General features: G+C 44.8%; 1 protein-coding gene and 1 pseudogene across 1 annotated transcript in view; both read right to left on the minus strand.

The window, feature by feature from the left end:
* IL1RAPL2 (interleukin 1 receptor accessory protein like 2) overlaps positions 1 to 24,210 on the minus strand; it is an 889,940-nt gene that overhangs the window by 251,475 nt on the left and 614,255 nt on the right. The gene's annotated exons all lie outside the window — the stretch shown is intronic.
* LOC122919968 lies at positions 2,237 to 2,336 on the minus strand (annotated as a pseudogene).

Raw genomic sequence — 24,210 nt, forward strand, 5'->3', positions numbered from 1 at the left:
ACTCGATTCCGCAGCTTCGCTGAATTAAAAGAAAAATGCTATTGCTCCTCTCCCAGTCATTGTACCCCTCAGATGCCGTGTTCATCGCTGATTGAGGCATCTGACATTAATATTATGGTCTATAATTAAAAAAGTTAATAAAATCATACTTACCTCATCCATTTAATGAGTGAAGAGCTTGGCGCCATCTTCTTGATTAAAGATCTAGCGCAAAATCTTACACGGCGCGTGATTCGCGTCAGCTGGAGTAGTGATATCATGAGTTCATGCGGGATGAGTTCATGCATTCAAGGTGGAGACAGTGGCAGGCTCTTTGCGTTCAAATGGATGAGGTGAGTATGATTTTTTTTAATCCCATTTCAGGAAAAATAAGTTCTTTACCATGTAAAGCACGAGGAAATTCAGCTTTTATGGCAAATAAAATTTCCCTGAAATTCGGATCTAAGTCCATTTCGATTCACTGAATACTATTCATGGCATTTATAAATGCTTAAAAAAGTTTCTGTGAAACAGCCTATTACCATTGCTCAGAAATTGACCAGCAAGGTAACCACTAATTCTGTCCTTAGGTGTCAGTGTGAGGTAGTGGTCTCCATACATATATTTGTAGACGTAAATATTCCTGGCTTTTCCTGTGTGGAAAGTTGTGCTGTAGCCTCTCTCACTCATTCACACAGCCTTTTTATTATGCAAAAAAGAGCATGGAAGACTGGATTCAATTTTCAGCCAATCAATGTTCACCCATGGGTACTATGTAGACTTTTTAAAGTAGAATATAAAATACCAAGAGAATATTATGAAGAATCTAGTTATTTATTTCTCTTACATATTTGTGTATCCATGTAAGACCCTCTCCTGTTTTGCGGTCCACTGGGGCCCCCAGGAATTCTCGTGGGGATCGGCCTGCGGGGGACCTCATTGGAGTAGCGGGACAGGTCTAGAACACCTGTGCATGACCTCTGACTTCTTCAATCCATCTCTAGAGATTGCTTGTGGGAAACTTCTATACGGAACAGTTTGACCTCGGATCGGACCCTGGAAATGTCTCGCCCCTAGGTACTACATTACACTGACTATTTCTATGCATATGAACTTTGGCCTGGTCTGTCTGTCCCTTGTGAGTTTTCTTGCACACGTTATTATTTGGATTGATTACCTGCATATGATTTCTGGTCTTTACTGTACTGCCGTTACTTAATAAATCCACCATTTTTAAACTCTGTCTGGTTGTTTGGGGTTCTGAACCATTACAGTCCAACTAATATTTTAGGCAATATCTTTTTGAGAGAAGGGTCCTCTGATAATAAGCTGATCAACTGACATATCAGTGAGCAGCTGGTACCTGTGGAAAAACCTCACAGGAAATATTCTGTTCCTCAGAAGCACCATTACAGGTAGGGACATAGCTAAATGCTCATGGGCCCTGGTGCAAGAGTTTAGCTGGGGTCCCCCTTCCCTCAGTGCTTTGTGGCCAGGGGGCAGGGAAGCACATAGCTGTCATGGTGCCAGAGACAAAAATTGAAACTGCAACTCTCCCCCATGCCAAATTCTCGACCTAACCCCTTCCCACCAGCCGGAGGTGTAACTTGAACAGAATGCACTTTCTATATTACTGGTGTAAGAGTCTTTGGCTCCCCTCAGGCTTCCGGGCCCGGTAGCGACTGCTACCTCTGCACTCCCTATAGCTACGCCCCTGATTACAGGACAGTTAAAGGAAACCCATCACCATGAAAATGCTATGTAATCTCAAGCAGCATTTTATAGAGCAGGATTTGCTGTCCCGCCCCCCAGATGCCATTTCGTGTACTCCAGTGAGGAGAGGAGTTCCACAATTTCCCCAGGTGAGTAATGTGCTTCCAGGAATGTGTGCCATTTTTGAAAGAATGGTTTAGTGAGGGCAGATTTTCTCCTTTCTGTGTCAATTTTGTCAAGGATCAAAAAATGCTTCATCCATGACACCACCTCTGTGAGCAACGGTACAACCGGAAGTAGACAGCGCAGTGCCAGCAGCTGAGCTTCTGAGACCATAATAGGTGCAAGCATTGTCCCCGGAGCCTTGTATAATAATATAACCAAAAGATCCTAGGGCAAGGAGGTTGACAAAGTAATTAGAACCCAATCAGCTATATCCTTCCAATATCTCTGGATCTGAGAACACTCCCACACATTGTGATATAGATCCACTTTCGGAATGGTGCATTTGGCAAGAGACTAGTCTGTAAATTAATTAGGAGGAAAAAATATGGACTGTTTCAAGAATTTGCTTGTCATCCGTGGCCATGCTAATCTTCTCTGTATCATTCCAATTTTAGTATATGTGTTGCTGAAGTGAGCACATTCTGGGATTTGAAGTCAAGAAGGTGGTCCTATCAGTGATTGACAGCCTTCCCTCTACGACTGTGTATACTGAGATAGCTGTCAGTCACTGATAAGACCGTCTCCTGGACTTCAAAGCCCAGAATGTTCATGAATATAAATAAGTAAATCACAAGTTTGATTGAATTTTTTCACATGAAACTATATATCAATCTGATCATCTCCTCCTGCTCTATAACATGTTCACCTTAGTGCAGACACATCTTCAACGTGACAGGTTCCCTTTAAGGCATTACACAACTCTTCATCTAGATCAATGGGATGTCTATGTAATGTATGAATGTGCTGGGTCCTTCGTGAGATTTTTGTCATGGCTCAGTGCTCTGATTTGGATTCTGAACAGAGCTCCCCTCAGTGGCGGATCCAGAGCCTGGTCTCGGGAGGCGCACTTTCAGATTATTTTCTGTCCGCCGCCACAAAACAATGGTGCTTATACAACAGACTACACAGTGTATGCTATATGTGTATAACAATCATATTTCACATGAACACTCACAGTTACTTGGCTTGGCCCTTGGGGATCTCGGACGCCACTTCCACACTTTGGCCGGGGGCTCGGCGGAGCTGATGTGTTTTATCCTAATGAGAAAGATTTCATAATAAGGATTTGGAGAAAGGGCAGAGGGATAGCAGAGCAGGGAGAGGATGGTGCTGCTACTAGGGGGCTCATACCATAGGGGAGTAATAAAGCCCACCATAATGCCCCCCCCCCAGTAGAAATAATTCTCCTTATAATGTGACCCCCTTGCAATGCCCCCAGTTGAGCTAATGTCCCCATAGTGCCCCCATAATGTGCCAGTATAAAATACCCCTATATAGTGCCCCTAGTAAATGACCCCATAGTGCTCCACACCCTCCTTCCTCCTAGTGCCCCCCATAATGTACCAGTATAAAATGCTCCAGTAGTGTCCCCCATAATTTGCATTACCCCTTCTTAGTGCCCCCCGTAGATGACCCCATAGTACTCCTCTCCCCCCTTCCCCATAGTACCCACCATAATGTGTCCCAGTATAAAATTGTACTGTACAGAGAGCCCATATAAAATACCCCTTCTTTGTGGCCTCAGTAGATGCCCCTATAGTGCCCCCAATCATGTGCCAGTAATAATAGCCCCCCTGTGCCAGTAATAGCAGCCCCCAGTAATAACAGACCCTCTGTGCCAGTAATAACAGCCCCCAATAATAAGAGCCCCTCTGTTCCAGTAATAACAGCCCCCAGTAATAAGAGCCCCTTGTGCCAGTAATAACAGCCCCCAGTAATAAGAGCCCCTCTGTGCCAGTAATAACAGCCCCTCTGAGCCAGTAATAAGAGCCCCCAGTAATAACAGCCCCCAGTAATAAGAGCCCCTCTGTGCCAGTAATAACAGCCCCCCTTTGCCAGTAATAAGAGCCCCCAGTAATAAGAGCCCCCCTTTGCCAGTAATAACAGCCCCCCTTTGCCAGTAATAAGAGCCCCCCTTTGCCAGTAAGAACAGCCCCCCTTTGCCAGTAATAAGAGCCCCCAGTAATAAGAGCCCCCCTTTGCCAGTAATAACAGCCCCCCTTTGCCAGTAATAACAGCCCTCCTTTGCCAGTAATAAGAGCCCCCAGTAATAAGAGCCCCCCTTTGCCAGTAATAAGAGCCCCCCTTTGCCAGTAATAACAGCCCCCCTTTGCCAGTAATAAGAGCCCCCCTTTGCCAGTAATAACAGCCCCCCCTTTGCCAGTAATAAGAGCCCCCAGTAATAAGAGCCCCCCTTTGCCAGTAATAAGAGCCCCCCTTTGCCAGTAATAAGAGCCCCCCTTTGCCAGTAATAACAGCCCCCCTTTGCCAGTAATAAGAGCCCCCCTTTGCCAGTAATAACAGCCCCCCTTTGCCAGTAAAAGTATTGTATATAATGAAAAAAAAAAACACACATACTTACCTCCATGTCAGCGATGCGATGCAGGCCTCTTCTGGCCTGTGTCCCACGCTGTATGGCTCAGGCGGCGCGATGACGTCATCGCGCCGCCTGCGCCGGCCTCTGATAGGCTGCCGGCCTAGTGCCTGCAGCCTATCAGAGGAAGGGAAAGGGACACGCCTCTCCCTTCCCTGCCGCAGCACAGGTAGGCATCTGTATTGCTGTCCTGAGGACGGCGATACAGATGACTGGAGATGAGCGCTTCCACAATGGAAGCGCTCATCTCCCTGTGCCCCGCTGCCGCCGCCGCCAGCTCAAGGGGGGGGGGGGGCAATTGCCTAGTTGCCCGCCCCCCCTGGATCCGCCACTGGCTCCCCTCTATTATGGCCTCATCCACACGGCCGTTTCCACTGTGTGGAACGGAGGCATGGAACCCCACAGAAGCACTACAGAGTCTATGTGCCTCCGCACCGCAAAAAATAGAACATGTTCCTTTTTTTGCAATGCGGACGGATCACTAACCTATTCAAGTTAAATGGGTCTTGATCTGTCTGTAGCAGCCGCACTAATGGTGCCTGTGCATCGGGGGCCGCAAATTGCAGTCCCCAAAGCACGCAACAGCCGGGCAACGGCCGTGTGCATAAAGCCTAACCCAGAATTCTCTAATATGAAATTTGAAAATAGGATCAGGTAACTTTAGGTCCTCGGCAAAATATGAAGTATGTGTGAGTTTAATAAAGTGCTTGCTGTTGAGCTATTATTTCTATCCCGCTATGCCCCAAAATACTGGAGGCTGGAAAAAAAAATAAGCAGATAATGAACTCAGCATAAAATTATCTATAGCTACTGTTCTCCAACAGAATGATTTCAATTAGAAAGCAATTTAATTGAATTTGTAATGTGTGGGGAATTAGCATTGTAAATGTGCCATATATTACAAATACATTTCATCTCGTGTCCATTATTTCATGTGTAAAGGTTCTTTCCTGACCCATAGGTCTTGAACCCTCAACCTTCCTTATTCCAGACGTTGGGGCTGTACATGTTAATGGCCAGAATTACGGGTAACTGCTCTTCCCCAGATGCTCTCATTAAGTTATTTTTATCCGGTTCTGAACTAGTACAGTTAGTGACATTTTTAATTTTCCCAGTCAATGCATTTAGCTTATTTTAAAGTTAAAAACACAGATCCACTCTCTTAGCTAAAAGTATACAGGCCCGTGCATGTGTGTAGATGAAGCGCACAGGTACCAGAGGTTACAGATAGAGGTCTATCCAACTGATTGGAGATGTTAATTAGTCGGGGTGCCAGACTGACAGAAGAATTACACGCATTTGCAGGTAATAGCTCATTAGCTTGAAATAGCCACTGTTAATTATGACAAGGTCATCAAAGTAATAATCTAAATTAGCAATGAATTTAAAAATAAGGTGAGAACATTTTCTGAAGAACAATGGGTGATAATATCGTTCAGCCCTAGTGTAATTCATTTCTGTAAATATCATTCATAATAATAAATTATAACAAATAGAGGTGGAGAGTCCTCATTGACTCAATGACTTTTTACAATTATCACATCAATTAAACCCCCACACAAGTGTAATAATAAAACTGACCTGCTGTCTACTTTCCAGCTTCCGTGGAGCCGCTTTTGTTGTGGTGCTAATCGCGTGTATGTAATTCAACAGGATTAAAAAATGCCTTCCTGTGTTCTTGCTATGAGTTGACACCAAAATAGCAATGTAACGATGTATATACAATACTGTGCAAAAGATTTAGGTAGATGTGGAAAACAATGCTGCAAAGTAAGAATGTTTTAAAAAATAGAAGTGTTAATAGTTTCAATTTATTCTGAAAACATACAGCTAATGTCATTAAGAACTATATTCAGTGTAAAGAAGAAGAAAGAGTTCTAGAAGTGATGATATGGCCCCCACAGAGCCCTGATACCAACAACATCGAGTCTGTCTTGGATTACATGAAGAGACAGAAGGATTTGAGCAAGCCTACATCCACAGAAGATCTTTGGTTAGAGTCTTATAGACCAGGCATGCTCAACCTGCGGCCCTCCAGCTATTGTAAAACTAGTGATGAGCGGCAGGGGCAATATTCGAATTCGTGATATTTCGCGAATATTTGGGCGAATATTCGCCATACATTCGTGAATTAGCGAATTCGTTATCTCCAGTCATTATTTTCTTGATTGAGGAAATCGGCAATTGAAAAATTTGCGATACAAATTTGCATTATGAAAATTCGCAATCAACACTACTCCTAAAGTCAAAGATATTGCAGCCTTCTCATTGGCCCACAAGCTAGAAGCAGGGAGGGATCATGTGTACTGATTACAAAAAAATCTAGAATATTTGAAATTACGAATATATATCACTATATTCTAAATATTCACAAATTCTCAAAGTGCCGATATTTGCGATAAAAATTTGCTATTCAAATATTCGTGATGATCAACATTATGTAAAACTACACGTCCCATAATGCCCTGCTGTAGGCTAATAACTGTAGGCTGTTCGGGCATGCTGGGAATTGTAGTTTTACAACAGCTAGAGGGCCGCAGGTTGAGAATGCCTGTTATAGACCATACAATGATCCCCTTTAAGAAAAAAAGCTGTGCCCCTGGCACCACCTGTTGGAAGGAAGCTACCGTATTTTATAAATCAATGTTTGACCTTCTAAAACAGGCCTTGTGACATAGGTTAGGATTATAACCAAGCCAGTACCTCATTAAAATCTGGATACTGGAGTGGGAACAGATATGATTATCCAGTAAATCTAGAGATTTTTAGGGTATATTCAAACAACAGATTGATAGCTTAAATGACAGCAAGTGAAAATGTGTTAAATACAGCTCACTGGGGCTTTTTCTGCAGCATTTACACAGAATTTGCAAGCTCCATTCAGGCAAATGAGACAGTTGTAAGATTGTGAAACAGCTTTTATTGCATGGACACTGTTATTTTGCTGTTTGGCCACAAGAGGCTGCTGTTTCCCCACACAGCTAAACAGACTGCTCAGATTTAAATATTCATAGGAGGTGGAGCTGTGTGTCTAGAGTAAGGAAGCTGGTGTGCATCTTAGTTGCAGACTGGAAAAGTGTGTGAGAGAAGGAATCCATTAACAACACCCCTTTGCATCCAGGGCTGCAGCCAAGTGAAGCTAATCGTGTCAAGGACCTGGATCCTGTACAGGAGAAGGAGTACAGCTGCCAGGATCGCTGATGAGAGCTGAAGAGCAAAGCAACGGACCCTGCAGTACCGCACGTGTGTTGGATAAGCCTTTGTTCAGTTCGCAGTCACCAGCTGAGGCAGAGGAGACCCGGGTCGGTAAGACAGAGCGTGCACGCACCTCAATAAAAGATTGGCGCCTAAATACTAGAGATTGAGATCAAATCTGCCAGTAGTTATTTAGTGTTGCTGGGTGGCAGACTACCAAGAATTGTTGCTTGTTTATCACAAGTTAAAGTTTTTGTTCGCTCTGGAGAACAGAGAGGACTTCACCATTATCTCCAGTTACCCCAGCGTGTTTATTGGGAGTGATATATATTAGGCACATGCCATATTACAGTTTGGGAAAAGGGAGGGGGAAAGTACTGTATAGTCTGGTAAGATTGTAAGCTGCTGTGTCGCACTGCGGGCTAGCCAGTATCACAACCACACACGATTGTTCTTGTTCTTCAGGGTAATAACAGGTATGGCGAGACAGAGTCAGCTCTGCTCGCAGTAGGTAAATTGCGCAAGTTTTTTCAACGTGCTGTGCGACACAGGGGTCTCAGCTTCCGGGCTGAGTGTATATAATCTGATTTTATGTTCACTGCATTATGTTCACTCATAACCCCGCCCTCCGTGCGCCTCTGCCCGCCCGTTTACTCCCCTCCCCTGTCCTTTTCCACTGCGGCTGTGCGGTCCAGATCGTAGTGGGCGCATGCGCAATGCGATGCCCGCTCCTGGCAGGGCATTGCAATACCTACTGCGCATGCGCCCGCTACAATTTGGACCGCACAGCCGCAGTGGAAAAGGACAGGGGAGGGGAGCAAACGGGCGGGCAGAGGCGCACGGAGGGCGGGGTTATGAGCCGTTTAGGAGGTGCTGCCTGGGGCTCCGAGGATTGAGAGACCGCCCTGGGCACTTGAGAGGGCTCAGAACATAATCTTATAAGTTCATTTTCGGCTAAAAGAAAAGTCCGTTTTCTACAACAAAGGTACCGTTTTTAAGTTCTGGGTGGATCATATAACCCTATTTGATCGGTCTAATATGCTGAAATGTGGTGACAGACTCCCTTTAAGTCCCCCGATCCAATGACTTATTTCAATTGACCCTTGGTTTTCCTTTACTGATACAGGATATTTTTCTGCTCTCTTGTCTGTCCTTAGTATATTGTGGTCTAGTAATCTATTTCTACCTAATCTATTAGTATGTTTCCCTAAAAGGTACCATGTTGTCAGCTTTGAAGGGTGCTACTATCATTTGTATTTCTTCATCTGTTGAGAAACTTTCAATAAAAGTTTACCATTTTTAAAAAAAATGCATTTGTCACCGAATGTGCCTAAATTACCAGTGCTCAGTAAAAGAGGAACAGTCTTACCACAGTGTTTCAAAGTGGTGCCACCACTGGGGTCTCCATGATTCCAGTGCTGGGTCTCTGAACCTTATCTTACCCTACTTGACCTGGGCTTATACCTGTCAGAGGAGCACCACGATTACCCTATTGAGGGTGACCCCAGTGGATAAATAAAACTCACCTATCTGGGTATCCCTACCATTTCCCCTATGCAGCCTAGTGACTGCCCAGCTTCGTCAATAGAGGTGGGGGGAGACCCCAGTGTCTGACCTGTTCGTCCCTACGCGTTTCACTGGCCGTCACCAGATCATCAAGGGACCATCAATCCAGACTGAGTCTAAGTAGTAAGAGCATCAGACGTATAGTTCAGGATTTGAAAGCCGGCACCAGACATAGGTTTGCCTGGTGTCACTAGCAGAAGTTAGAGGTGTGTATGGCATCCTCTGACAGGTATAAGCCCAGGCCAAGTAGGGTGAGATAAGGGTCAGAGACCCAGAACTGGAATCATGGAGAACCCAGTGGTGGCACCACTTTGAAAGACTGTAATTTAGGCACATTTGTGCAGCACATATTCGTGTCTTTTATTGTACTTAAGGGCTATTATTTTTATATCTAGTGTTGATTAAAAGTTAAGCTTTAACAAGATCACCCATTTTTGTGTTACATATACGTTTAAATTGTAGACAAAGTTTTAGGAAACCTCAGAGACCTCCTGAAAAGTTTGCCTGCTGTGCAGCATCTTATTTGATGGCAAAAGGTGTAAAATGAACATAGCTATCTGATGGATCATGTTCATTACAGACTGATTTACCGTGCGCCCACCCAAAAATAGAACTCAAGTTCAAACACCTAATCCTGTGTTTTTTTGTTTTTCTGCATTGCTGTTTCACACCCTATTTGGCAATTTGCTTGCAGCTTTGGCACACATTTAATATGAATACTCTGATGCGCCACTCACCATCTGTCTGTAAAAGAGCAGAGAAAGTCTTTGTTGTCATAATTATCAATATGAATTATACATGCAGCAGGCAGCGTTCTGTACCACTCGGGGAATGAAACATCTCAGCCGAGTCTGCAGTTCAAACTAATGCTTACTGATCATCTTCTTCAGATAATGCGCTGTTTTTTGTGTGTGTTTTTTTTTTCACACACGCTACATACACAATGAGATCTGTCAAAGGGACTACTGAATTTACCTACAAACAGAGAGAAAGTTACAGAAGTGATTTGTACATGGCTTTCATCAAGTGTTGCACGGCTTGTTCCACCTGTAATTGGGACATTGCAGGAATTTTTAGCAAAGCACTCTACTTCTTCAGTGTTATGTGTATCTTAGGAAATGCACCTGAAGGGGCTGTCTGAGACTTGATATTGATGGCAGAACTATGACATCACAGAGTGTGCATTATCCTTGTTAGTATGACATCACTATGCACATTATTCCACTACATCACTCTATACTCAAAGGTTTAGCCATGGACCCCAATAATTACATGTTGCACTCCTTAGTGTTACTCTTTTCATGCTATACTATCTGAAAGTATAACCTAAAGAGGTATTCTGGTAATGGATTTTTATACATATATACTAGCTGAAGCACCCGGCTTCGCAGGGGTATATTTCATCTATTTAATTTAATGTTTGTGAGTGTCGTTAAAAGATATAGACAGTATCCACTATAACAGTGATATCCACAGCCCCCCACCCCGCAGTGCCACGACTCCTTAAAATGGGACCTCCACAGCAGCCCACCCCCTTAACTTTGACCTTTACAGCAGTCTGCCCCTTTAACAGTGAGTTCCACAGTACCCCACCCCCTTGACAGTGACCTCAACAGGGGCCTGTCCCCTTAACAGTGACCTCTACAACCCCTAGCCCCTTAACACTGACCATCGGTTACAGTCCTCTTCACTGACATCCACCATTCCCGGCCCCCTTAACAGAGACCTCCACAGCGACTGCCCCTTTAACACTGATTTCCACAATACCCCGCTCCCTTAGCAGTGACCTCCACTGTACCCCGCCCCTTTAACAGTGACCGCCACAGAGCTCCGTTCCCCTAAAATGTGACTTTCACAACACTGCACCCCCTTAACAGTGACTTCTACAGCACCCCGCCTCTTATCACTGACCTCCATAGCGGACCCTCCCTTAAAGGGCTTCTGTCACCCCACTAAAGTCATATTTTATTTTTGGTTAGTTACATTCCTTATAGTGCGATATATGAGAATATAATGTTGTCACTTACTTTCATTCGGCCGTTTCTTCAGAAAACTAAGTTTTATAATATGCAAATCAGGTCTCTACCAGCAAGTAGGGCGTCTACTTGCTGGTAGCCGCCGCAAAAAAACGCTCCCTCGTCATGTTGATTGACAGGGCCAGCCGCGATCTCCTCCTCCGGCCGGCCCTGTCAGTATTTCAAAAATCGCGCGCCTCTGTTCATTCGGCGCAGGCGCTCTGAGATGAGGAGGCTAGTCTCCTCAGAACTCCCTCAGTGCATCTGCGCCGATGACATCACCGAAAGAGAAGACATCATTGGCGCAGGCGCACTGAGGGAGTTCTGAGGAGACGAGCCTCCTCATCTCAGAGTGCCTGCGCCAAATGAACAGAGGCGCGCGATTTTTGAAATACTGACAGGGCCGGCCGGAGGAAGAGATCGCGGCTGGCCCTGTCAATCAACACGACGAGGGGGCCTTTTTTTTGCGGCGGCTACCAGCAAGTAGACGCCCTACTTGCTGGTAGAGACCTGATTTGCATATTATAAAACTTCGTTTTCTGAAGAAACGGCCGAATGAAAGTAAGTGACAACATTATATTCTCATATATCGCACTATAAGGAATGTAACTAGCCCAAAAAAAATGACTTTAATGGGGTGACAGAAGCCCTTTAACTGTGACCTCCACCGTTCCCTGCCCCCTTAACAGAGACCTCCACAGTGTCAGCCCCTTTAACAGTGACCTCCACAGCATCTTGCCCCCTTAATAGTGACATTCACAGTGCCTGCTCCTTTATTATTGACCTCCACAGTACCCTATCTCCTTAACAGTGATTTCCATAACACCCCGCCCACCTAACACTGACCTCCATAGCGGATCGTCCCCTTAACTGTGACCTCCACATCAGCCTGCCCCTAGTGTAGCCAGAGGTCTGGTTTTAGGCCGGACAGTCCGGCGTTCAGACTCCCTGTTTTCTGTCTGGCACAGGACCTGGACGGACACAGGGATGTACTTTTGAGCAGCTCACTCTCAGATATCAGCACTGTGCTGAGTGTGAGCTGCAGGGAGAAAGTCACTGTCCCACCCCTGCAGCTGAGAGAAGTAGATTTTGACCTTCATTTTTTCAATAACCGTCAGCTGTGGAGTGGGGGACGTGGCTTAGTGGGACCTGGGGAAGGGGTTTTTAAGTCTGTCTTTTGAGGGTGGCCTGAATGGCCACACTACCTGCCCCTGAACTGATACCTGCACAGCACTCCGCTCCTTTAACAGTGTCATCCACAGCGCCCTGCCCCTTTAAAGCTGACCTACAGCAATGAAAAAAAATGGCTGGGTTGTTTAAAAACCTGGTGTAAAACGGTGTGTATGTGGAGACTAACTGCCTGCAAGCTTCTATTGGCTGATAAGGAACATGTGATCGTGTGTATGGCAGTTGGGATATGAAGAAAAAGACCTGCAGGCTTCTATTAGCTAATGTAAGTCATGTGATGTGCCATATTTGCATTTTTTGGGGAATATCTCAGGAACGGTACGTGCTAGAGAGCTGTGACCCAGTCTAAAACCTTCCCGGACACCTGATCTACCTGTGTGCTAAATTTCATGATTGTAAATGCGTCGGTGCGGATTCCTTTAGCGGACATACATAAATACACACACACACACACACACACACATACACTCAGCTTTATAATATACTAGCTGAAGGACCCGGCTTCGCTTGGGTATATTTAATCTATTTAATGTTTGTGTGTCGATAAAAGATATCAACAGTATCCCCCATAACAGTGACCTCTACAGCACCCCCCCCAAAACAGTGACAGACCCCCATTCGTTAACACTGACCCCCCCCATAGTGCCCTGTAGCAGCCTTCCCCTTTAACAGTGACTTTCACAGCACACCACCCCCTTGACAGTGACCTTCACAGGGGCCCGCCCCCTTAACTTTACTGGATCGGGGGCGTGTCTTTTTGAACAGCTCACTCTAAGACAACAGCACTGTACTGTCTGAGTGTAAGCTGCAGGGATAAAGTCACCCTACCTCCCACCCCTGCAGCTGACAGAAGTAGATTTTTACCTTCATTTTTTCAATACCCGCCAGCTCAGGAGTGGGAAGGGGCGTGGTCTAACCAGATCTGGCTTAGCAGGACCTAGAAGTTGATTTTTAACTTCATTTTTTCAATCTCATCCGGCTGAGGAGTGGGATAGGGCATGGCCTAACCGGATCGGGGGCGTGTCCTTTTGAACAGCTCACTCTAGGACAGCAGCACTGTATTGTCTGAGTGTGAGCTGCAGGGAGAAAGTCACCCTCCCCCCACCCCTGCAGCTGACAGAATTTGATTTTTACCTTCATTTTTTCAATCCCCATCGGCTCAGGGGTGGAAGGGGCGTGGCTTAGTGAGGCCTGTGGGCGTGGTTTTAAGTCTTTTGAGGGTGGACACATTGTGGCAGGGGACGTGTCTGGGCTCCTTCCTGCAAGGAATCTTAAGGGCATCTTAAGGGCATCTTACTGGCTCAGAGGATAAAAACATCTATTGCTGGAACAAAGGCACATCTTGAAATAAGCTACTAAGTGCTTTTTGGCCCTGGCTTTACTTCAATAGCAATTATCCTTGTGACAGATTTCCTTTAAAGCTCTCCGACAGCCGTGAAGATAAATGGCTGGGTTGTTATGGAAACCTGGAGTAAAACTGTGTATGTGGAGGCTGGAGGACCTGCGAGCTTTTATTGGCTGATAAGGGTCATATGACCAAGCTTCTATTGGCTAATGCATTTTTTGGAAATATCGGTTACGTCGTAGAGAGCTGAGACTTGGTCTAAAACCTTCCCAGACACCTGATGTACCTGTGTGCCAAATTTCGTGATTGTAAATGTGACGGTGCGGATTCCTTTTAGCGGACATACACACACACACACACACACACACACATACACTCAGCTTTATATATTAGATATATTGCGGGGACTCGCTCTGGTAGACAGGATTAGCGGACGCAGTATAGAGGCAACAACGTATTCTTTGGATCAAACAGTTCAGTGTTTTATTCACACTTTAGGCAAGTGACAAAACAAGCAGTTATATTCAAACAAAAAGTCATCTTGTGGTGTTGGTGGTAATTCACACCATGAGGTAATTCTGCCTCAAAGAGTCCTTGCTCATAGCAGCACCAACCTGTTTTCACAAAAAACAGGTAGCAAGCCTTCATCCAGACACAAGGCTCCCAGATCCCAACACAGAGACCTGGCTTCTGAGCCCAGCTGCCTATTTAAGGACAACCAGGTGCTGCCAAACCCGGAACGGCATTTAAAATCCGGTCCGGTATTTGACCTTACCTAGCTGTAAATCAGCCCAGCAGCACATGCTGGGAGGAAAATACCTGTGATAACTCTCCTGAAATGTCTAGGAGGCTCTATAACAAGGAGAGACCTTACGGACTTATAAGTTGTCTCCAGCACAGCCTCCTACCTCCCAGATTAATTTTTGGAAAGTAAATACACACATATACACTTACCTGTGCGCGATCCTGCACCATTGCCCCATCCCATGACTCTGCGGCCAATCAGAGTCCTCAATAGTCTCATCTGCTTGAACAGCACATCACTGAGGCATATGATTGGCCACAACGCTCATAAGACCAAGCCGCTTCCTGGTCCTGTGGGGGGCTAGAAGTGATCATGAATGGGGGTTCAGCATGGTCATGGTAGGCTAGTGGACAGGTGGAGTTTTATAGGGCACATTTGGGTTATCGGCTCGTATGCCGCAGAACACTTTTAACATCTGTCCACTGAAAAGAGGAAAGTCTCTATGCAATGAGCTCCCTCTAGTGGTGGTTGAAGGTAGACAGATTTTTAAATGTTACCCTATGGCTAGGTGAAAAGAAACAATGGAACTAGAGCTCGGAATCTAAAAACCACCTCAACAACCCCATAAAGATTGCAGCATGCTTGCTTGGCAGCATCTGAACGTGTCAAGCCCAATTTCTAGCAGCAGTTCTGTAATAAGTGACTGACTACACACATTGCTATAGGTGGTGGCAAAGAGAGAGTATTAGGGGTCCACATTGATTTTCATTAACTTTGTGTCCTATAGTCTACGTCTCAGTCGCACTATGCAAATTTAAAGAAGAAGAAAAAGAAAATATTTGAAACTTAATGTGAAGCTAGCAGACTTACTTCCTGGATATTATTATGCTCATAATGTCATAATTTATATAAGGGAGGGCGCTTCATACATCAAGAGCTTGCAGGCATTTGTGATGACGCTGCACAGCCTGATGGCACAGTCAGGAATTGAGTTCACAGGTACGTGATAAATTGTGGCTACAAGTGTTACATTGGGAAAAATAAACTGCGCCGAAATTATTCTCTGAGATTTAGCTTAGAAGTGGCAACTGCAGGTAAAAGTCAGAAATATTATTAGCACTGACATTAATGTTTCCTGCATTTCACAAGTCCAGTTTCGCAGTGAACTAACAAAAATAAAGTGCACTTATACATTAAACCTGCAACAACCGCATAAATAAAAAATAATTAATAAAACAAAGGCATTTCTAAAAATTATACATAAAATAATTAAACATTATATACAGGCAGGAATACGTCTACTGACAGCATAACTGCATAAGAATCCATTATGGCGGGTGGTGTTTGTGTGAATATCATATGGCTCTGTTCACACCTTACAGCTAACATCAACCTGTAATCTGAATTGACACTTGAGTTATTTGGTTAGTTTTGGCCCCGTGACTGCCCAAATAAGTGAAGTGTGCAGTGATTCTAAGAGCGACACGTGTCATGTACATGTCATACTTGTCACGACCTATGGATCCGATCGCTCCGGATCCCACAGCTGTGACGTAGTGGTCTGTGACGGAGTCTGCGCACACACAGAGACCTCACGTGACCGGGGTATTACCATCCGGCTAACACCCCCCACTACACTTCGGTAACTGCCACCACGTGGGTTCCCGGTCCACGAGCCGACTATCCGAGTCATTCACTATCACACAGATCAGTGGATGAACCGGATATCACTTACTGACCAACCGCAGTCAATCACCCCCAGCTACAATTCCTAAATGCAATTTAACTAACTACCTGGTAACGTCTCTTCAAAGGCAAGGTACGTTGTTCAGCAGCTTAGAATATGGAAGACTTGGCCACTTAGATTTTATAATCTTTAATAAGCGGTAAAAAGCAGTGCATACAAGTCTAATGAAAATGACTATAAATCTACAGAATAATAATAACAATATAAATAATCACGACAGTTCAAATGAAAGGGAAAAAGATGAAAGAATACTTAGTTTCTCTGGAGGGTTTCAGATGGTCGTTCATATGTCCTTTTTGAATCCTTGCAAACCCCTTTTCAGTATGTATCAGGGGAGACCCTCAAAGTTCTTCTGATACAGGGATATGCTGTCAATGTCCAATTAAGTGTCTGGTGATGTCCCATGGGTCTCTCTCCTCTGTCCTTGTGCATGGATTTTTATGAACTCTCCCATGGGCAGGAGACTTACTCCTGTCAGCCAATGGCAGCAGAGTGACTGTCAATCCTAGGGATTGGCCCCCAAGTGTTTTATGACCCCATCAAAGTTCAGTTCCTACAATGAGGATTATACTTAAGCCCGTATCTCCTTGATACATCGGCATATTTTTATACAGAATACATATTTGCGATCCTTATTTATTTACCTACAGAATGAGACCACACACGGTAATGCTGGGACCTGTAGTTCTTCTACCACCCATAGGTCAGCTACAGAATCACATCCTCTAGTCATATTTGATACCCAATTAACCACAATACTCTGTAGAGCCTGGATCTGGTGTCAGAAAGGGCATAAGTTGATTCATAAATGAAATATGAAAGTGGACTGGTTTTATGCCCAGAGCTAATTAAGGGCTATTAGCTCTCCTCAAACCAGACCTGGAAATGAATGACGTCACACTCCAGCCAGGCTTGACAGCGAGCTGATTTTATCTTACAGGACAGGATGAGCTGGGCCTGGTATAGCCTTTATGACCTTTTTATATCTGGCCTCAAAGAGTAGTGGTAATAAAAGTGTCCATCTATATCATAGGCGACCCAGGCTTCAGGAAGATGAGAGTTCACAGTTTTTTTTTACATATGCCAGAAGCATATAAGATGTCTACCCAGAGGAATTATGTATGTATGCCGGCACAATACTGACTCACAGTATTGTTTCATTACCACAGCAGACTCCTTATGCGTGTTACTGCAAGGCACAGTGTTCTACACCACTATAGAGGCTCTCTGCAGCCCAGAAATAGCAGTTTTTTAAATTATTGAATCAAATCTTTTCGGAAAATTCAGCGAACCCACCGAATGGAGTTTTTGAGAAATTCGCTCATCTCTAATCAGGATCTGACATAATCATGTACAGGGTAGTGTAATATAGCAAAAAGACCCAGCCGAGCTTGAGGGCATCTGTAGCAGGCAATCTGTGGAGCATCATTGACAGGCACCTGTGACATCCCTGTAGCAGGCAATATGGGTTGCCTCTGCATTAAGACCCATGTTGTTGGTGGGCAACTGGTACTGGCACATGTGAATAATACTCTGAGGGGCATATGTGACAGACCATCTAAGATGCGTTACTGGAAGGCACTTGTGGCTGGCACTTTCCCAAAGCCTCTCAAGGGGCCATTTGGTGGCTAGCACACACCATGAACAATTGTTTGTTGGATGGGGCTTGTACTGTAACTATTTTTTGAATGTTGAAATATGGAAATCCTGGCACTCATCCTTCCAATTTGTTATAACAAACCTGACTATTATAGTAGTTACAGACTGGTGATTTTTTTTTTTTTTTTTACATTGACTCCTGAATGAAATTTAAAGTGATCAAAAAACAGAAGTCTATAAACAGCTAGTAGAAAAGAGTATTCAACAAAATGACCATCAGAACCTACTAACCCCCAAAACATTATGTGATAATATTTCTAATTCATTAGGGGAAATGCAAAATTTAGATCCGCTGTACACTACGGCAGATACTTATCTGTTTCTATTCCCAAGGTCTGTGGCCATTAATCACTGCAATTTAAGACAGCAGGTTTTGCAGTAACTCTTTCTGTTTCAAGAGTTTTAATGGAATACAGTGGTATAAAAATTTCTTAAAATCCTAATATGCATGAATAATACAAACAGTAACGAATAATTATATGTTTCCATGAGGTAGAGACATACTTAATAATGAAATATGATGGCCTCAAGCACACTGTTATATTATAACTCCAAATAACCTAAGAGTCCCATTAAAACACTAGATTCCTATCAACATGTTTGCAATGGACAGGGAATGAGCTGTCCCTCCATTAAGCATCAGCAATCAATACCATCATAGCTGCCAACAATCCTTAAATTGCACGAACTGTGCTGGACTTTCAGTGACAGTCCCTTAAAATTCAGGCTGGTCTGAAAATGGCTGGGGTTTATGTAAGCAAGTGCAACAAAACAAAGAGAGAGCCTGAGCGCTTCCTAGTAAAGCACAGGTAATAACAATGATGGCTGGCAATGTAACTTTTACTTTGTGCCAGTCATCTAATAGCCCTTATCTCCAAATTACTAATAGTTCCATATCATTTATTTAGGCCACATTCTTATCAGTATGATGAGAATTGAGCTATGATGAGTGTTTAGGAAGTCAGAGATAAGGGGCTATCAGCTGAGCTGCCTGACAGCAACATGTGTATTTTTCTTCAACCAATATGGATACTACAGATGGTCTTACCGATCCCTCCAATTCAGAAAGTTGTATGGAGGGTAATGAAATGGCAACCAAGGTAAATAGATAAAAAAAAAAAAAGCCTCTCTAATGGGCAATATGAACAAGGCCAAACAACTGTTGTCAAAAAAACTATTCGCCTCATACCCAAGGAATACACTCAGAGACGCAAGCATTAAGGGATGATAATTTACAAGAATGTGATAGACAAAATAATGATATTACGGTGTTGAATTCATTGGCATGTGTCCTGTTTGCTGCAAAAGTAAGGTTCCCGAGTAATGGGCTGAGTTTGTACCCTCGACTGTTTTGGACTTTACATGATGTGAATAAATTTGTCAGATTGTTAATGGTTGAAAAGCACTTTAGTGGTGATGAATATGAGGACTCACTAGTTACTCAGACTGATAGAAATTCAAATCAGGAGGGTAATTTACTTTTGGAGAAAAGAGTAGAAACACCTGTAATGGCCAATGAATATTCAAGTCTAATGTTTACTGAGCAAATGGCATTGGTAACTTTACAAATGTTATCCAAAGAAACAGAGACACAACAATTAATAATGGAGTTGGATATTCCAGCTGGGTGAGTTCCAAATCCAGATTTTTACCTAGTACAAAGCTGTTTGCCAGCAATGGAGGATTTTTAATCATTGATAGAAGAAGATCTTATACAAGGGATCAGCAACCTCTTTCACACCTTTGTTCTGAAGCTACAACTCCCACAATCCTCCTATCACTTCTACAGAAGTTACAAAAACAGCCGAGTGAGTGTGCATGCTGTCAGTAGTAGTTTCATAACAGCTGGAGTGCTGAAAATTGCTGACCCCTGTTTTAGACTGTTGATGTATAGAAGATAAGGTTTACCCCAGAATACACAGTAACATCATTGGTTAGGAAAGCTATCAAGAAACTGAGACATAACTAATATATCATTATAAAAAACTTGGATAACGGTGGATCCATAGGTGTCTTCATTTATTATATAAGAGTGAGATAAGAAATCAATTAATTAGAGAGTTTGTAGAAAATTGGATTGTGATTAGTAGTTTCAGATTAAATATAGGGTCATCTTGGAAGAAGGGGCTGTCCTAGGGCTACTTACAACGAGAGAAATGGAGGATACTGTCTGAACCCGCAATATCCGGTCACACCAACTTTACATGCGCTCCCCAAGATACATAAAGGGATTAGAGATGAGCAAAAGTTCCCAAAAATTTGATTTGGTCGGTTCGCCAAATTTTCCAAAAAGATTTGATTCGATCAAAATTAATTTGTAGCGAATCACGTAAAAAAAAAACAGCTATTTCCCACATAAGTCAAACTTATGTGTGAACTCAAACTTACAGGTCGTTAACGTCAGGTATAAAGAACTGTGCAGAGGCCCAAGAGCCTACTATAGCATGAAAGAGAGCACTTCTTTGAGCATCCACCTTCACTCGGATAGCATTTGTTCAGTAATCCATCAGTATTGCTAATGCCCCCCCAAAAAAACAGGAGTGGATCCAAAACAGAGATGACATGTGAATGGAATATATGCATGTCTTCTGTGTTTTGTACCCACTCCTGCGTTGTGTGTCTGATTTTTCCTTCCTTCTGGCAGATAAGAAAAAGGGTCAAATAAATCAGGATGTCAACCAGGCCAAAAAGGAAAAATAGTGTCTCAGACATTAAGTGGGGAGGGTGGGAACAGCGTGAGAAGTCCACAGAGTGGCCAAATGACATAGTGTGGAGGTGGCAGCAGCAGCATCAGGAGACCACAAATTGGCAAGGTGACATAGTGTTGAGGTAGCAGCAGCATCAGGAGACCACAGAGTGGCAAGGTGACATAGTGTGGAGATGGTGGCAGCATCAGGAGACTTATTATTTTTTGCTGTACCTTTTAATATTATTCCTTAATAAAGTATTAATTGGGTAATAACTTGTAGTAAATATGTATTACAGTCTGCTACTGCAGATTTTTTATGATCATTTTCAATAAAATATGGTTCTATAATATCTTTAAGTGTGGAGGCTTTCAATATTTATTTGGTTTAGTGCTTATACATGTTGTCCTCCTGATATTACTATATCGCCCGGCCTTTTTAATAGGTGTGTTATAGTGTTGAGGTGGCAGCAGCATCAGGAGACCACAGAGTGGCAAGGTGACATAGTGTGGAGGTGGCAACAGCATCAGGAGACCACAGAGTGGCAAGGAGACATAGTGTGGAGGTGGCAGCAGCATCAGGAGACCACCGAGTGGCAAGGTTACATAGTGTGGAGATAGCATCAGCATCAGGTACTGCAGAGTGGCAATGTGACATAGTCTGGAGGTAGCAGCAGAATGAGGAGACCACAGAGTGGCACAATGACAGAGTGTGGAGGTGACAGCAGCAGCATAAGGAGGCCACAGAGTGGCAAGGTGACATAGTGTTGAGGTAGGAGCAGCAACAGGAGACTGCAGAGTGGCTAGGTAACATAGTGTGGAAGTGGCAGAAGCATCAGTAGCCCACAGAGTGGCAAGGTGACATAAGTGTGGAATTGGCAGCAGCATCAGGAGACCACAGAATGGCAAGGTGACATAGTGTGGAGGTGGCAGCAGCATCAGGAGACCACAGAGGGACCCGGTGACAGAGTGGGGAGGTGGGTGGCACTAACAGTACCCGCTGACAATGGTGGGTGCAAGAAGGAGCACTTGGCATCAGATGTGTGGCATCAGGCGGGTGGAAGCATCAGAATAGTAGCTGAGGCAGGTAGCCAGAAGAAACGGGTCTCTTTTGTCAAGTTTTGGGTGAGGCAGCATGGATGATCTAATATGATGTATCAGGCATTGGTAGGTGAAAATCCTAGCAGTAAAACGTGAGAGTAGAGGGCCCCCCCAGTCAGACCTGTGATAGGCAGCTGTCAACTGACTATATAGAATGTCTATATAGTAGTTCAGTTTGTCCTCCCTCTCAGTGGGTGAAAAAAAGGCCCCAATTTTGGATCAGTAGCAAGGGTCTAACATGGTGGAGATCCAGTAGTCATCCCTCTGCCAAATAATGACAATTCAGCTGTCACTATGCAAGCAAGGGAGCATGCATCGGGCAATTTGCGCAAGTGACTCGAAGGGACTCCCTGCCTCCATCTCCACTGCATACTGCCTCGGTGTGTCTGGCCCATCTGTCTCGTCTTCCTCATCTCCCTCTTGATCCTCCGGCTGCTCCTGCTCCTCCTCTCCTATCACCTGTGTAGAAAAACCACCCATTTTGCTGCAAATCGCTTGTGATCCAATGTCCTCCTCCTCCAGTTCAGCCCCCACAGGGCTCATGTGGCCGTGAGATGTAGGCACCACGTCTCCAATCCCCTGACCAGCCAGATTTACCAGCATATTTTCCAGGATTTTAATCAGTGGAATGACGTTGATCATCGCATAGTCCTGGCAACTGACAGATAAAGTGGCCTCCTTAAAAGGCACGAGCAAATGGCAGGTGTCACACATGAACTGCCACTGGCTAACATCAAAGTTACATAGGGGAGTACCTCTGTCTGCCTGTATCATTAAGAAATCATTTATGGCCTTTCTCTGTTTGTACAGTCGGTCCAACATATGGAGGGTGGAATTCCAATGGGCGAAAACGTTGCATATCAGCCTATGGTGGGGGACGCCATTCTGCTGCTGTAGCTCAAGCAGGGTGTACCTGGTGGTGTATAAGTGGCTGAAGTGCATGCAAAGTTTCCTGGCCATTTTTAGAATGTCTTGCATATGGGTGGAAGACTTCAGGAAATGGTTGACAACCAGATTAAACACATGCGCCATGCAGGGTGCATGGCTCAGCCCTCTTTGACGCAGTGCTGACACCATGTTCTTCCCGTTGTTGGTCACCATGGTCTCGATTTTGAGTTGTCACGGAGAAAGACAGGATTCGATTTCTTGATGAATGACGAGGATGCAGTTCCTCCCCTGTGTGACTCCAGGCAAACAAGGTGCATAAGAGTGTGACACTGCCGTGCTCTGCACATGTAGTATGCTAGGGGGGCACTGTGAATTCTCCCTGCAGTGGATGATGAGGAGGCAGAGGCGGACATTGTCGCAGGACCAACGGCGTCAGAACGTGGAGGCAGAAGCGGCATCACCTGGCCAAGTTGCTGGTTTGGCTGGGCAGGAACCACATTTACCCATTGGGCCGTAAAGGACATATATTGTCCTTGACCGTAGTTACAGCTCTACACGTCGGCGCTGCCTTGCACTTTGGCAGACACTGACAGACTCAAGGACTGGCCCACCGTCTATTCTAAATACGTGTGCTGGGATGGTACTGCCTTTTCGGCAAAAAAAAGACAGCTTGGAACTTTCCACCTCAGCTCGTCACAAGTCATCAGTTCTCTGAAAGGTGCAGAGTCCACCACTGGGAAAGGGAGGGACTGCAGTACCAGCAACTTGGCCAGGAGCACGTTCAGCTTCTGCGCCATTGGATGAGTGCACGCATACTGTTGTCTCTTGGAAATTGCTTTGGTGATCGATTGCTGACGGAATGACTGACTAGGAGGAGGAGGAGCAGGAGCATCAGGACCAGCAGATATGGGAAGGACAGACAGCTTCCATCGGCTGAGGTGGTGGAGCCTTGACTGCCTGAAATCGGTTGCATGCCACAGGGTGACGCAGTGGTTGCTGCGGCAGGCTGGATTACCACATTGGAGCAACGGTTCTCCCAGGCCAACATTTTCACCCTGGCCATGCTTCACCTTCTGCCCACAGATATGACAAATAGCCATGTTCACCTCCCCCAGCGGCTTAACAAAAAACTGCCACACCGCCGAGTACTTGATTTTACTCCTAACACTCCACACTGACTGACTGCTACTGCCACTGTGAACCCCTGTCTACTCTGGGCACGTTTGGCTCCCGACCTCTGACTGCTGCCACCCTGCTGACTCCTGGCCACGCTACCGACTTGCTGGCTCCACCGCTACCTCATGCGCAAGCTTCCACCCTCTTCTCCCGATGATGATAAAGCCCTTTCGTCTCCCGTCTCCCAATTGCGATCGGCTACATCATTATCAAGTTTGCACATCACTGATGTCCTCCTCAACGGTCTCTGAGCCAGGAGCCTCACCGCTCGCAACACCAGCTCCCACGCCACTCTCCTTATCACTACTTGCCCGCCTACCGGAGAAAGCGGTGGATATCTCCTCAGAATCTTGGCTTGGAAGTAGCTGCTGACTGTCCTCTAGTAGCTCGTCCTCACTGGTTTGCTGGTCAAGACACAACCGCTAGCTGACACTGGGAACTCAGGCCTCTCAAAGTGACCCCTGCTGCCACGCCCCCTTACTCTGCTGAGATCTGTGCCTGTGCCAGAAACATTGAGGCCTGTGCCCCTACCCTGTGCAGAGCCTTTCACTTCTCTGTCTGACATACTGTTAGATCAAATAGGTAAATTAAAAGGAAATTAATATATG

The sequence above is a fragment of the Bufo gargarizans genome, chromosome 9, assembly GCF_014858855.1.
Source record: "Bufo gargarizans isolate SCDJY-AF-19 chromosome 9, ASM1485885v1, whole genome shotgun sequence".
In the NCBI taxonomy this organism is placed as follows: domain Eukaryota; kingdom Metazoa; phylum Chordata; class Amphibia; order Anura; family Bufonidae; genus Bufo; species Bufo gargarizans.